Source organism: Lycorma delicatula, chromosome 5 (genome assembly GCF_047948215.1).
Source record: "Lycorma delicatula isolate Av1 chromosome 5, ASM4794821v1, whole genome shotgun sequence".
NCBI lineage: Eukaryota > Metazoa > Arthropoda > Insecta > Hemiptera > Fulgoridae > Lycorma > Lycorma delicatula.
The window spans coordinates 108,522,732-108,537,033 of NC_134459.1; the positions used below are offsets into that span (position 1 = coordinate 108,522,732).

The following is a 14,302-nucleotide window of genomic DNA, read 5'->3' on the forward strand; positions in this document are numbered from 1 at the left end:
GAGGTGGTTAGGGGCCCTTGGGTCCCTGCCACTGGTGATATGTGTAGGACTCCCAACACCACCCTGTGTGTCCCACAGGAGAAACAGTATACCCTGAGTAATGCCAACAGGCGGGTATCAGGGCATTTTGTCTTAGGGGGAGGTTGTTTACTGAGTCCTCATCTCTGATGGCAACTTCACACACCCATGGTGTGTGAAGTTCATGGTCTGGGCTGCTATATGTCTGGTCGCAAATTTTCCTCCTACACAAAAAATGTATAAACTGATAATCAAAATGATTTCCTTTTAAAATTCATAAAAGAAGTTTTATATATATCTGTGAAATCCATCTACTAGACTATTTGAGAGATTTCCAAACTAAATTATGGAATGGAAATTACATCCAGGAATAGACATTCTTACCACATTATAATTGTGTCTAAATGTAAGGTGAGGTACAGAAAACAAAGAAAAAATTGGATAATAAAAAGACAAAAAAAAAAAGAATGATATGAAAAAAATTGGGACAAACATAAGATCATAACTATTACAAAAAACAAGATTTTACAAAAAATGAACGGATAAAATTTACAGAGAAAATTAATTTTAAGCAAGAAAGTGACTTCAATAGAAATATGTCTAAATAAAATTACATATTTTACATTCACGTTTGAAATTTTTTCACTTAACTTTAGCAATCTTACTGATAAGCATGATGAACGCTTTCCTCAGGATATGTCAGAGATGGAAACATGCTTCCAGGGAAAATGGTGCCTAAAAAGTTTTTGCTGATTACTTCTGGAGAATGAAAATGGATATTCCTGAGGATGATTCAGAAGAAAACTAAAGAAAAACAGATATTAGGTAAGGTAATATCATACTTTTAGGCTATATAATTTGTTAATCAGGTTTTCTTTAAATTTGTGCTACTAAATACCCTGTTCTCCAATTTAATTCTAGTTTGCAGATTTGAAATCGCACAAATAGTACTATTCACCTTATTAAATGCATGTAATTCGTTAACATTTTTTTTTTTTTAGAATGGTGGGAATTTTTCTTTAAATTGAACAATATTGTGTTTATTAAAAATTTTATTTGAATTTTTTGATTGCTTATTTTATATAACCACTAGAAGAGGAGTGCATGTATTTAAATGATTTATAGAAGTAAATTTGATATAAAATCAAGTTTGTAACACTTCTACTGAATTCTAGGATAGAAATTATTTGAATTGTACAAAAAAAAAACACATGGTATTAAAACAATTTTTCTGTAATGTAATTCATGGTAATATTTTTTAACATTACATAATGGTGAAGAGAACAAATTGTGTTTTTTTTTATCAGGAAGAGTAAATATGTTCACTTAAACCAAATGTGCAACTTTTTTTTTTGTAATGATTAAATAATAATTGCAAAATAAAATAATAAATAAATAAATAATCTTCCTAACTTTGTCAGGGAGAATGAATTAAGGTGATCAATATCTATTATTAAATTTCACAATATTAGGATATAATTTATTCTGATAAAAAATTATTAACTTTTGTTGCTCTTATGCCTAGGGGTTTAATATACTTTTTTTTTTATTTACAGTCCTGTTTGCCATGGTTTTAACTTTTGTTAATTAACTTTAGAGAGAGAAATCTAAAACAATGAGCATGAAATATTCACCAGATTATGGTAAATTATTTAATATTTTATGAGTTCTTGTACGAGACAAGTGCACTGTTCTGGGATCATGAGTAAGTACAATATTACTTAAATTTAGTAGAAAAAAAAGTTTTATTTTTCAGTAAAATTTTTAATAGTATCGCAAAAGAGAAAGTTTCTCTTTGAAACACTTCTCGATCTCGGTCATCTGTTAAAAATAAGTAGTCATTCCATGTTTGTGTAGAATAGTTGTAAACTAGAAACATTATGCTTATTAGTGCAAAACGTTTTTTCTGCCCATTATTATGAAGTAATGACCAAGATTGCCAGCAGCTTTAGTGGAAATTCTTGTTAGATTTAGAGTCCTTTTTTATCTTTATCTTAATTGAAATCATGCAGCTATGTACGACTCTAAATGTATACATAATTATGAATTTGTAATTTTCAGAATTCCTAAAGATTCTCTTGAAACTTCAATATTCAATTGAAACAGCAATAAATATGCACGAAAGAACAAGCATAATGCATTATATTCCAAATTAACTAGTATTTATTCCTGGTTTGTAAAATATAACTTTTCAAATAGAATATTTTTTGTTAAAATATCATAGTATAATTTATTTTCCTGTCTGATGGTGTGGCTTAGACCCAGTCTAAATTAACCCTCCTGTTGCCAAGCTTTTTGACACCTTTATTTTACCAAGCGGGGTATTTTTACTACCCCAATACAATTTTGTGATTTTCTTATGTTCTTCAATTATTACTGTTGCTGTTTGGTTCCTGTAATTGTTAGAAACTGTTCTTCTATCTCTGTACTTGAACCCTAAATTTTTTTATATGCTGAACATTTTATTCCAGTCTACATTATCAAAAGCCCTTTCTAGGTCTATAAATGGCAAGTATGTTGGTTTGTTTTTCTTTAATCTTCCTTCTACTATTAATCTGAGTGCTAAAATTGCTTCCTTTGTCTCTATTCCTTTACTGATACCAAATCTGTCTTCTACACTTCTTCCACTCTCCTCTCAATTCTGTACAGAATTCTAATTAAGATTTTTTATGCATGACTAGTTAAGCTAATTCTTCTGTATTCTTCACATTTATCTGCTACTGCTTAGTTTGGTATCATGACAATAACACTCTTTTTGAAATCTGATGGAATTTCTCATTTTGTAAATATTACACACCAGTTTGTATAATCTATCTATGCTTCCTCAGCTGCATTGCACAGTAATTCTACAGGAATTCATTCATCTATTCCAGGAGCCTTTCTGCCATTCAAATCTTTTAATGCTCTCTTAAATTCAGATCTCAGTATTGTTTCTCTCCTTTCATCCTCTTCGACTTCCTCTTCTTCCTCTATAACACCATTTTCAAACTCATTTCCCCCGTATAACTCTTCATTATATTACACCCATCTATCCACCTTTCCTTTCGTATTATAAATCTGTGTACCATCTTTGTTTAACACATTATTAGATTTTAATTTATATACTACAAAATTATCCTTAACTTTCCTGTATGCTTCGTCTAGTTTACCAATGATCATTTCTCTTTCCACTTCTGAACACTTTTCTTTAATCCACTTTTCTTTCGCTGTTTGCACTTCTGTTTATAGTATTTCTTAGCTGTCGATAGTTCCTTTTACTTTCTTCATCATTACCATTCTTATATTTTCTATGTTCGTCCATCAGCTGCAATATATCCTCTCATATCCGAGGTTTTCTACCAGTTCTCTTTGTTCCACCTAAATTCAATTCTGCTGATTTAAGAATTTCCTTTTTAACATTCTCCCATTCTTCTCCTACATTTTCTACCTATCTTTTTTACTCAGACCTCTTGCGATGTTCTCCTCAAAAATCTTCTTTACCTCCTCTTCTTCAGACTTTTCAAAATTCCACCAATTCATCTGACACCTTTTCTTCAGGTTTTTAAACCCCAATCTACATTTCATTATCACTAAATTATGGTCGCTATCAATTTCTGCTCCAGGATAAGCTTTGCAGTCGACAAGTTGATTTCTAAATCTTTGCTTAACCATGATATAATCTTATCTGATACCTTGCAGCTTATCTGGCTTTTCCATGTGTGTATTCTTCTATTATGATTTTTAAATTGGGTGTTGGCAATTACTAAATTATACTTTGTGCAAAATTCTAATAAGTCAGTCCCCTCTTTCATTTCTTTTGCCCAGCCCATATTCACCCACAATATTTCCTTCCTCGCCTTTTCCAATGCTTGCATTCCAATTTCTAGCTATTATTAAATTTTCATCTCCTTTTACGTGTGTAATTGCTTCATCAATTTCTTCTTATACGCACACTACCTCATCATCATCATCATCATCATGAGCATTTGGTAGGCATATAGACGTTAACAACCATAGTCGACCTAGGCTTTGATTTTATGCTTATTACAATGATTCTGTCAGTATACATTTTGAAATACCTTACTCTCTTCCCTATCTTCTTGTTCATTACAAAATCTACTCCTGCTTGCCCTTTATTTGAAGCTGTGTTAATTATTCTAAAAATCATCTGACCATAAGTCGTTCTCCTCTTCCCACCAAACCTCACTAATTCATATTACATCTACATTTAATCTATCTATCTTCTTCTTTAAATTTTCTAACCTACCAACCTTTTTTAGACTTCTAACATTCCACGCTGCAATTCGTAGATGACCAGGAACATTCCATGCTCCTGTTTTTTTTATTTTCTGATGACCCCTTCCTTAGCAGTCCCCATCCAGAGATCCAAACAGAGTTCTAATTTACCTCTGAAACATTTTACCAAGGAAGGTGCCTCCATCTTTGTTACTACAGAGTTACATTTTCTTCTAAATAAAGCAGCTGTAGTTTCCCATTCCTTTCAGCTGTAGCAGGAGTAGCATAACATTGTATATAATGTATTATTATTTACTGATCAGAATACAAGATTTAATTAACTCATTTAAATAAACACTCTTAGATGCTTTATGGTGAAGCTTTATGGCCTAAGCCACACTGCTGGATTGATTGTGTGGCAATCTGTTGATTCATTCAACTACAGTTAACAAAGTCGATTTTTTGTTAGGTAGATCCTACCATCGGCTAAATTCATGCTTGTGACCATAACAGTACACAGACATCGCCCGCATCAGTAATCGCGCAGCTAAAAGATGAATTGTCAGCGGCAGATCAGTCTACTCTTAAAAGGAGATTCTGTCCCAGACTTCTTTAAACTTTATTTTACCAATTATAAAGCCAAATTTAATATTTTAAATCGATGCGATACATACATTTGACCAGGGAGTAAGAGCCCCCTATGTACTCTATTATTTATTTTATATTTATTTTTTTTTTTTTGTCTTCAGTCATTTGAGTGGTTTGATGCAGCTCTCCAAGATTCCCTATCTAGTGCTCGTCGTTTCATTTCGGTATACCCCCTGCATCCTACATCTCTAACAATTTGTTTTATACCTAAATATAATTTTTAAATGTTTAGCTTTAACAGTAAAATGACTGTTAACTAAGATTACAATCTGCAAGGGTTTAAAGACCAGACTGCGGATCTATATGCCATCATTAGGTAGCCAAAAGAAATAACAGAAGAAATATTAGTTAAAAAAAGATTGAATGTTATCTCCCTCACCTAAAGTTGAAATCGATTTGTTTACGTCACTCAAATGAAAGGCACAATTCTGTTCATACATTTTGTAAATTAAGCATAGTAAAAGATCTTTGTTCATTAAAGCAGAATATTTTTTTTATTTTCTATAATAAAAAAATAATTGATTGATCTGTGTTTTTCTTTTGTTGCAAAATCCAGAAATTAATATATATATAATATGGCAAATTTCATCAATACACAGGACCAAAATACTGTTTAAATTTTTATCTCGAACCGATCAGAATAGATTATGTAATTTTAAATTTCTATGTTTGAGTTCATTTCTCAAAGTACTTTCAGAACTTTTATTCTGTTAATCTATATATCGGTTACATTCATTGTAATTTTCCTCATATTATATAAGCCTTTTTTTAATATTTTTTTTCAAAAATGTATTCATAATCGATTGTTAGAACTGAAGTAATATACTAGTACTTGTGATGAACAATCGTGTCATATATGTTTTTTTTCACTCAATTCTTTCTGTATTCTCCTGAAGACGGTTGTAACAGGTGAAAACCATTCTATATATTTTATTGATAAGAGATTGTAGATCATTATTATTATAATAAATTTAGTTTTTTGTTTTTGTTTTTTTACAGGGAAAAAGGATGGATATCAGATGTGGAAGAAATTTATAAATCATAAAGATTTATTATAAATTTGTAATATTATAGTAATGTATAAGTTTTTTTTTTACTGATATATGTTATATGCCTGTAATCTGATAATGTATCATAGACATAAATATTGTTAGACTGTTCTTATCAAGGTTTTCCCACGGTTTCCCTTGACACAATGGGGCAAATGCCGGAACAGTTCATTTAGTTTTCCGTGGAATTTTGTGATATTCTTATTCACACTTAAAATAATAAAAATAAATATTATTTATTTATAATTTTATTTTTGTAATTTTTTTTATTACCTGCTTAATGCCGAATTAATGTAGCCCTGTATCATTAAAAGTTGAAATTTAACTCAAATACTTTTTACTAACTTTACTTCGTACAAGGAAGTAAAAAGGATTAATTTTCTATTAGCTAGATGACGCTCCGTCATATGACGTCATATGTCAGCAACCGTGTCAGTGCTGCATTAAACATCGGTTTTTTTAAAAAAAGTGGAATGGAACGGGAGGGCCGATCGCATGGTCATCAAGGAGCCTAAACCTCACTAGATTTCTTTTTGAGAGGACATGTAAAAATCATTGTTCGGAGAAAATCTGCGACATCAACCATCTATGGGAGAGGGTTGTTGCAGTGCGGCAGTAGCATACATTACACTCGACATGCTATCGAGTATGTGGGAAGAGCTGGATTACCGTGTAAACACTTGCAGGGCAACGAATGGTGCACATATCGAAGTGCTCCATGAAATTAACACCGTGAAAAACTTCAGAATCTACCCTTTCAGGATACACTAATGTACAGTAAGTTATACTACCTTAAACTTAATGCTGTTTAAATCATACTTGAAACCAAAGACTTCTTTTATAAACAATCTGTATGTATATTTATTTGTGAGTAAAATCATACTTCTATGGTTTGCATAATTTTTCCATATGCAACAGACATCCGTAGATGGATTTAACTTACGAGGGATATCTCTTAAGTAAAGACCGCTCGGAAATTTCTCTCCTTAAGGTAGGCGAACCGTGTCGTTCATGGCCTCGTTAGTAATGCACTCACTGCACTGTTGTCTGTAAGTTGTCGCGTTGTAGTATCTTTGATTACGTGTGAGTTATTACGTTATAAAATGAATAGGAAAATTGATGTTGCCGCCCACTGTGAAATACGTGGAGCCGTACATTTTTTAAACGATCAAAACGTTAAGCCGGCTGAAATTCATAGGCAGTTGGTTGCTGTGTACGGTGATAATGTAATAAATGAAAGAAACGTCCGAAAATGGTGTGAAAGGTTTAGAAATAATAGAATAATGTGCACGATGAAGAATGTTCGAGGAGGCCCTCGATGATCACAGACAACTTGTTGAAACGCGTCGATGATGAAATCGGAAAAGATCGTCGCTCAACGATTTCAATCATTAACCCCTCAAGAAGATAATATGTTTCTTCAATTAAAAGTTTAGATTTCATTCAAATAGTTTTAAAAATTTAATTTTGTTTGTAGCGAGTCTTGTCTGGCAAAAAATTTTACTTTAATTTTTAACAGTTTGGTAAAATTTAGCCAAACTGTGTATCCAAATTAAAGAGTAAATGTAATGGTTTTCATTTTCTTTATAAAAATCTGAAGTGAAATATGAAAAGATATTGGTCTCAGAACTGTATTTTTTGTAGTTCATGAGAAATCATGAGTTAAAAGACAAAAGATATGTTTGTTGCCCACATTATGCTTCTGTTACTGAACTATTTAAGATCAATTATCTATTTAAAAAACAATTAAATGATTTTGTTCTACAGAAAAAATATTACTGTGTTCATAAATTTTTAAATAATACTGATTAAAAAGTAAAAAAACCTCAATTTTCCGTGTCCTATTCATTGTGTAAACAAAAACACAATCTCAAATAATTTTCACTAACGCATTCTCAATTGTGAATTATTTTATACTTATACATTTATATTTGGTTCCTTCATTTATTTATCTCAATATTATTTTATCTGTTTTTATATTTTAAATAATTAATATGGACTTAAATCACACCTAATTTTATTTTGTAATCGATAATGAAATTTGTCATGCTGTTCTGATTAAGGTTTCACCACGGTTTCCCTTGATCCATCCAAGTAAATGCTGGGATAATTCATTTATTAATGAAATAGCATATTTGTGCATTCCTGAGTATTATATACTCTTATACAATATATTATTCTGCACTAATCAATGCTTCGCTCCGCCGGTGGCGGTCCTGATTGTTACCTGGTAATGCCGCGCGAGACTACATGATGGGACCCCGAGTGGTGTTGCGGAGTTTGTCCCCGGCTCCTGCGCGGAACGGAATGAGGTTACGTTCCCATAGTTAGGTGACCTAATTTAGTCGACTAAATTAGTGCAAGGTCTGAATTTCTATGTTACGTAAAATATAATTTTGATTGGTGCGAGTGTAGCACTGATTTAACTTTCAACTCGTTCGTTTTCTGAGGCATTCACAGTCTCGAACGGTGCTGTCAAACTTGGACTAGGCGCGGGGTCCGCGGTTTCGGTTAGTTAGTTTAAGGGAATCATGTTAGATTGGATGTGCTAGAATGGAAATGGGGAAGATGAAGGGAAAAGGGAAAGTAAGGGAAAGAGAAACTGAAGAAGGAAAGGGAAACGAGAAAAAACGGGAAGGGAGAGCGAAGCGTGCCATGACACTCTGATCGTGACGGGAAGCGCAAGTAACCTTAGAGTACGGGCGAACCCGCGATGGGATGCTAGATTTGGGATTGTAATAAATTGTTTGTTTATCTTAAATTGTTATATTAAAAAAGCATTGCGATTGAAGCTACATCTATATTGTGGACGAAGTCGCGACGGGGTACGCTAGTACTCGATTTATATTTTTTTGTAATATATGTTTTATATTTGTAAAAAATGTTCCAAGTGATCATATTGAGCGTCATCTGAATTTTCGTCAGGCGTCACAAGAACGTTTTACACATTGTTGTCAACGGAATGCCGTTGACAAATAGAAATCGATGGATTTCTAATGCATGTTCGCCTTCAGTTCATCGATAGTATGGGTGTTTGATTCATAAAGCGTATTCTTCAAGTTTCTGCGAAAGAAAAAATCACAACTAAACAACGCGAGGAATCCGAGGACCACCAAATCAACAGTTCTCTGCTGACGGTTCTTTCTGTAAAAACAGCAAGAACTACTACAAGTGAATAGTTTGGTATGTAACAAGTTACTCCGTCTTGTTGAAAGAAGGCGTACTATTTTTCACGATCTGTTAATTGAATGTACAATTATTTTAAAATTGTACGGTACACTTCTGTATTGACGGTCCGGTTAAAAAAAATATCGGCCTCTATATACGATTACCAGAAACAGCACATCATACACCGATTTTCTCAAAGTGAAGTGGACGCTCAAACATTCGGTGAGGATTTTTAGCCACCCGATACCTTGTATTTTGCGAATTAACACGTCCTGATAAATGAATCCGTGCCTCTTCTGACATGAAATACAACTTCGGATCTAACTATTCATCGACTATATTTTTGAGAAATCAGTCGCAACAATTAAGACATTTCCGTTTGTCCGTTGTACAGTTTGACTGTTTGCATTTTTTTACACGATAAAGTTTTCAATTTAAGTTATGAAGAATCTTACGGCAATATGTGTATTTTACACAATCTTGCTGCGATAATTTACTCTATAGATTTTTTTGGACCGGCAGATATTGTTCTTTGAATACGGGCTATGGCCTCTAGAGTCCTGACAAAAGGTGGTTGACTATTTGGTTTTGAGTTTGAAACCAACTCCGCTGTGCGCCAATTTTTAACCTAAGTTTTCGCTTACCAACAATCTTTAATAGTAATGTTCGAGCGCTTTCAGATTATTAATCCATCCTCAGGAACAATAAAGTGTTATATATTATAATTATTTACTTCACATATCATTAATTATACTAAATTGAATTTAAAAAAGTAATAATTTTATTATTAATAATAGTAAAAAGTAATTTAATTATTAATAACGTTGCTAATTACATAATTATTATTCTCATTAGTAACAACATTTCTGTTGTACATTTTATAAAATGTTTGGACCGTCTCGTGATTAGGTAGCAAATTTTCATGAGATGACTAAACCTATTTCATTTACAGTGAGTCAAATCATACTGTCTTGCTTTGAAGTGTTTTAATAAAATGCTAATCTTGCATCATCGTTACCATTTGTTACGTTTATGTATATATACCCTTTCTAAAACATAATACTATGTTTTGTGATTACTTGAAAAGTATACTGAAATGGGCTGTCAGATTTTGTAATGTACCGGTAAATGTGATTCGTGTAAATTGTTTAGTAAATAAAAATTCTGATGTTTTCGTGAATATATTTACGAATGCGTAACATTTGCTAATAAGTAAACGTTATTTAATATTTTAATAAAAATTAAAAAGCAAAAATTATAATTATGTAGTAACAGATTTCTTCCTTAGTGCGCGCGCCCGCGCGTGTGTGTGTGTGTGTGCGAACGCTTGCATTACTGATGAAGATATGTATACACATAATTTTATCAAGATGGAACATTAGATTTGATTAAATAGTAGAAAGCTTCAACCCCTTGTGAACCGCTGGTATATTCAATCTAGTTTTGAAGGTACAGTTTTATTTATTGTAATACATCATTTGTGCTAGATTTTAAAAATTCAGATTATAATTAAAGCGAAATGTTTAATCATAAATAAATGTAAATAAAATAAATTTCTTATAGTAATAAATGCTTTAATAAAAAAAAAGTAATTCAATAGCCAATAATACAATAATTTATAAAATTGTATCAGTCATACGGTGATAGAGATAGACTATTTTGCGAAGAGAAATTTTAAGAGGTAATTATTTTTTTGTTTAATTTTTTGTGGTAGCAGCAAGCTTCAAGTGAAAAGATTTGTCAGTCTGTGACTAATGCGAGAATGGTGTGAGGCTAACAAACAAAACTGCGTAGTTGTCTTCCGTTGAGTCTGATTGGCTACCGTTGGACAGTACTTGTCACGCGGTGGTACAATTCAAATACTACCCTAAACGTAACGGTCATTATTGCTGTGCAAGTAAACGTTAGACGTATGGACGTTCGATATAATTAAATTAAATCAAGATTTGTCGACTATTTTATATTTATTACATTTTATTTAAAATAATAATTAATCTCCCTTAATTTTAATAAATATATTAAAAATATTATGATAAAGTTTATTCGTTTTTTAAAGTAATTTATAAAAAAAAAAGATTCTAATGACATAATAACAGATAAAATGTTTCCAGTTTTATTTTCAATTCGACCCAGTAGTGCCATAAGCCTGTGTATTCCCAGGAATATACAGGCTTATGGCACACGTAACTACGTATGCTTCATATCACTTAACATTTAGAAATCTACCGATGCAGCTGCAACCTTTACAAAGTGTACAGAATAATTATTCAGTTCTACATAGATTCGTCGAGTAAAGTTCTATTGCAGTACTCGTTCGATACACTTCATCGTCCTATTTAATTCATTAACATATACGCAAAATGTTAAAAGTTAATTATTTACAGTTAATATATATACCAGTTGTATAATGTTAATTGTAAAATTAAAGTTCATGTTTGATTTTTTAATAATTATTAACCTTTGATTGTAAAAAAATCTTTTACGGTAAATTAGAATTCAATAAGTTATTAATAAAATAAAATTTTATGTACTTATCAATTTAAAAAAAATGTGAATATGTAATTTAATAGTCGCACAAGTATGTCATGTAGTGTCCACATCAGATTTTTTTCTTTAATAGTTTACTTCACAAGAACAATTGATCCAACTCTGACAAACTACTAAAGTTCAAGCTTCTACGATAATAGAGATACCTGGATAAATTTCTAATTAAAATCATTCTCTAAAAGTTTAATTAAAATATTGGTAAAAGAATTGTTCAAATCACGTCAGTGGTTGTTGAGTTAAAAAGATAACTGCACACGCGCGCACCCATAACACACACACACGATTTATTACCCATTTAACAAAGTTATTGTACATAAAACATAAAATCAGGGTTTTTTTTATCCCATTTTATTAATTTTCACCACAGGTTACTTAAAACCTGCTGCAGATACGGTTCTAGGACTTATTTTAAATAATAACTAATAAGAAATGATCCGCAACTGAAAAAAAAAATATTTTAGAGAAAAAACAGAGAAAAGATTAAAGAAATGATTGATTATGTTGGCTTTTTTTAATAATTCAAATGGAAGATATCTTGAAGGAAAATTGTATTTTTATTTTTACTAGGAAGAATATGACTGAAATAAGTACTATGAAACAACTATAAACTAGCGTAGAAAAAAACATTACCGTTAAAAAAAAAAGGAAGTGAAACCGCAAGAGAACCGATCAGACATAAATCAGTCGACATAAAAGCAATGAGTCATCTCTTATTACAGTAGACAAAATAGCGACAGCTGTCCAGTATATAAAAACACAAGCATTGAAATTTCGTATCTCTTGTACAACAGTCAGACGTTTTAATATATATCTATATCTGTGTAGAGAGAGACTGAGTGAGAGCGCGCTCTGCTACATAAACGATTTATTATGAATAACTAACATATCTGTTCATATTCTTCCCTTTCGGTTTTTTGACTATGCGATCTAATTGTGCGTCCATTATCTTTCAATATATACACACGCACACCCATAGGACAAAGCAAATAAAATGTTTAGACTGCAGAATTAAAGGAAAGAACTATTACAATTATTTTAATACTACATTATTTATACGAATACGTGTCCCTGATTAAATGTTTTTAAAATGTTTGCATTTCCAAGCATATAACGTAGAAGGGAAACAAGGGCTTTTAAAATATTAAAAGCTGATAATTTTTATTACATTTAATAGAGGAAATAGAAGGAGACAAAAAATTTTCAGCTTGCATAACGATGCAAAAGCGTACTGCCGGGTTATTTGTCTCCTACAACTCGATTGTTTGTCAACGGAATTTTACAAATGAGGTGTCATTATGTTCAGAATAAAATGCTTAATAAATTTTGTAATAAGTAAAAATTTTATCAAATAATTACAAAGATACTGAAGCATAAAAAATTTCTTAATTTTTTATTTCGTTTTCAAAATTTTTTATTTTGTAAAATAAAAAATTATATTTTCTAAAATTAATTAAAGTAGCATTTTCCCGCTACTGAGAAATAATTTTTTTTGTTGAAAATCACAAAATGGTGTCCAGAAGGAAAACAAAACAAAGTAGGACTTATGTCGATATGAACTTTTTTGCACATTTTGGTGTCCTGAATCAGTTTCTGGAGTTCGGCGAATACGTCGTACGTGAAAAGTTGAGTTTTTTACATTCGTTACTTTAGCATGGTGAGGACAAGATTAGGAAAAAATAATTACGTACTTTGTAGTAAAATATCAATTAAATATTTTACATACATAGCAAGAAACTTAAATTCTTTACTGTTGAAGAATATACATAACAGCAAAAAAATATAATTAACCTCAGTTCTATATATATTGACGTCTTTTTCGTTTGTTCCCGATTTCAGATATATATTTGAGTCTTTAACTAGCAGACCCGGCAATGCTTCGCTAGTGCCAGATTTGAGTGTATATATATATATATATATATAGAGAGAGAGAGAGAGAGAGAGAGTTTAAATGAACACAATTGAAAATTTGATAAAAAGATTAAAAAACTGAACATTACGGAACTTCACAAATTTTACCTTTCACTTATTTTCCTTACCCTTTTCCCTTTCCAACTTCTCCCTTTCAACCTTCTCCCTCCTCCCTCTCCCAGTTTCCTTTTTACCCTTTCCCATTTTTCCCTTTTCTCTTTCCACCTTTTCCCCGTTTTCCATTTTTCCCGTTGGCCCGCGCGTAAATCGGTCCATTCCAGTTTTTTGGTCTTTAGCGGACACGCATACGAACATGCCTTTTATATATATAGATAAAAAAGTCTGTTCGTGTATTTGTTTCGTAAATATCTCGACACCGGCCCCAGCTAACGGGTATAGTTTTTGCAAAAATATTTCTTTTCACGTAACTAATATTCATATTCTGAATATGAACTAAATCGGTCAATAATTATAATTTTTCTAAATATCTCAACCCCAGCGCCATCTAGCGGGTCCATTTTTTGTAGAGATACTTCTTTCCATGTGAGTAACACATATTCTGAATATGAGGCAAATCGGACCATAAATACAATTTTTCAAAATATCTCGACGCCAGCGCCAGCTAGCGGGTCCAAACAAATTCAGAAACCTTCCCTGGCATGCGTCTAACCATTCCCCAAAGTTTCATCGCTATCGGATGAACGGTTTAGGATGCCATAAGAGACATACAGACAGAAGAACATTTATTT

The 14,302-nt window shown here is 31.7% G+C and overlaps 2 long non-coding RNA genes across 3 annotated transcripts in view; one reads left to right on the forward strand and one right to left on the reverse strand.

The window, feature by feature from the left end:
- The window catches only part of LOC142324512 (uncharacterized), a 53,455-nt gene that overhangs the window by 31,296 nt on the left and 7,857 nt on the right, over positions 1–14,302 (reverse strand). The gene's annotated exons all lie outside the window — the stretch shown is intronic.
- LOC142324510 (uncharacterized) lies at positions 495–6,056 on the forward strand. Its single transcript, XR_012756309.1, has 3 exons — positions 495–843; positions 1,575–1,723; positions 5,881–6,056. It is a non-coding gene; the product is annotated as an uncharacterized LOC142324510 (long non-coding RNA).